Source organism: Gavialis gangeticus, unplaced genomic scaffold (assembly GCF_001723915.1).
Source record: "Gavialis gangeticus isolate Ggan-Ray unplaced genomic scaffold, GavGan_comp1, whole genome shotgun sequence".
Taxonomy (NCBI): Eukaryota; Metazoa; Chordata; order Crocodylia; family Gavialidae; genus Gavialis; species Gavialis gangeticus.
Genome location: NW_017729005.1, coordinates 12950861 through 12953159, shown reverse-complemented (window position 1 = coordinate 12953159; position 2299 = coordinate 12950861). Strand labels below are relative to the sequence as shown.

Here is a 2299-nt window from a genome sequence, read left to right as displayed (position 1 = left end):
TTTTTTTTTTTTTTTTTTTTTTTTTTACACTGATCAGTGTGCAATCTATAACAACAGAAGTAGGTGATTGTAAAACATTTTAAGTTAATCAGTGTAGTATGCAGCTTACAGGATACATACATATAGTTTCAATAGCAGTTATTTTTCATAACCATTTATCTCGAGCATAGGAAGTATATGCATGATTATATAATTAACAGAATATTTGTTTGTCAGTGTTTGCTTAGCATGCATAATAATATCATTATTAGGCCTCCTGTGCTCCAGTATTATCAGATTTTTATCTCCCCACTCTTGTAATTTACACTCTGCTTTTTAGATTAATCACTTTCTGTTTTCACTTGAGCATTTTAAGTTACTTGGACTTATATATAGGATTGTACTTCTAGAACATGTATTTAAATGTTCTTTGATGCAGCTATAAGCCTTTTTAGAAGATGTTTTGTTTTTTAGATATTCTGTCACCAAACTAAGGGCATCTCCCCCTAATATTCTGTACTTTCTTTAATCTCCCCCATATGCATTGCCACTTCCTTTTGGCATTTTCCTTCTTTCCTTCAGTTTAATTTGGTGGTCAGCATTTTTTTCATCTGACAAAGTTTAGTGCAACAGGCTAGTCAGAAAAGATTAAATATGATATGGTATTGACCATCTCCATGATTTCCACCAAGTTTGTGTTGAGCTATTTGTTTCACGGTTTGTTTGTTCTTTTAATCATTTGAATATAATAGTAAATGATTCTATCTTTGAATTCTATTGAGTCCATCTGTTGGAAAAAGATCCGTTTCTCAATAAACAACCTGCTAGACAGCTATCCCTTGATCATGAGCTAAAGAAAATGTCATTTACGTTTTCCCCTTGGTTTTTCTTTGTAAAGCATGTTTCCTATTTTTCTTTGTAAAGCATACACCCTTTCAGTAACAATTTTACTAATCTTTTGCAGCACAGATATACAGCTTTTAGTGTTTCCACTGTATTCTACCTTCACTTACACTTCTTAGAATAACAGTATTTTAAAACATTATATCCATTTTCAAGCTTTGCTTCTGAGATCATAATCTATTTTGTGCATTGCTGAATATGATAAATATTTTATGCATTTCACCCTATTACCATTTTCTTCTTTTTGCAGGCCCTGCATGATGTTTGTGTTTATTTCAGTAGATGTCAGCTCGTGTTTCTTTACCTAATTTTAATACACTGCTTTTTGTTATTGTAATACATACATGATGATACGCTTACTCATCGAAGCACGTATTGGTTTACTTTTTGTGTTTAGAGGTCATAGCGGGCTTTGTGTATTGTACATGATTATTCTCTCCCTGTTACCTACTTGAAAACTTGTTCTAGTTTTGTATTACAGTTCCTGGTGACATTTTCTTCATGTTCTCACTTGGAATTATTTTGGGTACATGAGTTTGACTCCTGTCACTTAGCCTCTTTCTTCTTAGGAAGTCCTTATAATACAGTGTGTCCACACGTATGCATTTTGTCAATAAAGGGGTTTTTCTCTCATCTCTTAGCTTGGGCAAACTTGTTGCTTTCAAGTCCATTCAGTTTGCTCAGTCCTTCTTCCAGTGCATTATGGGGAAGAAATGGTCTATCCTATGCTCATTTTTTGTGAACATTTTACCACCTTGTACACTTTTACTGGATGGTTTTTACCCTGTTCTATAGAACAGAGGCAGCTACAACTATCAGGCCTGGCATTTTGGTGAGGACCTGATTATTACATCCCCCCTCTTTTTTTGGTAATGACATCAGTGATGCATGGCTGTTCAGTGACCTGAGCACGCCTGACCTTTGTTTACACGCGCGCAACAACCCTCCTCGCTGCACCAACTCTGTACTGCACATCGCCCCCGGAAAAGGCCTACTCTTCCCTGTGCAACTTGCCACGGGGCTCCCGATTCCAGCCTCCCATCCTTCTCATGCCGCAGGCTCTCTGAAAACGGTGCCTCCTTGTTTCTCGCTTGCCCCCCAAAATGCCGGACGGAAGACCCTCCTTTCTTTCCCCCTGCACAGTTGGGTGTGCGGGGCAGACGAAACGGGTTGTCTTGTGCCGCCTGCAAGTCCTTCTGGGAGAGAGGTGGGGAACAGCATTACAAGTCGGTCCTAGAGTTGCCCCTTCATCCCTGGCAGCCAGGAACTTGTGTTGCCCCTGCAGGTGCCTGAGTGGGAAAGCGCTGGGCCTTCCCAGGGGGAGCACTGGGCTGCGGGCTGTGGCCTGCCCCCGGAGCTGCACCTGCACCTGCCGGGCCGGCGGCGAGGGCCCACCACCCCTGCGGGCGCAGGATCG

At 40.6% G+C, this 2299-nt stretch overlaps 1 protein-coding gene and 1 long non-coding RNA gene across 2 annotated transcripts in view; one reads left to right on the top strand and one right to left on the bottom strand.

Annotated features, from left to right (window-relative positions):
- The window catches only part of SATB1 (SATB homeobox 1), a 141374-nt gene that overhangs the window by 19166 nt on the left and 119909 nt on the right, over nt 1-2299 (top strand). The gene's annotated exons all lie outside the window — the stretch shown is intronic.
- LOC109291619 overlaps nt 889-2299 on the bottom strand; it is a 1972-nt gene continuing 561 nt past the window's right edge. The window contains exon 2 of the long non-coding RNA XR_002095909.1: nt 889-2075. This is a non-coding gene — a long non-coding RNA (uncharacterized LOC109291619). The remainder of the gene's footprint in view (nt 2076-2299) is intronic.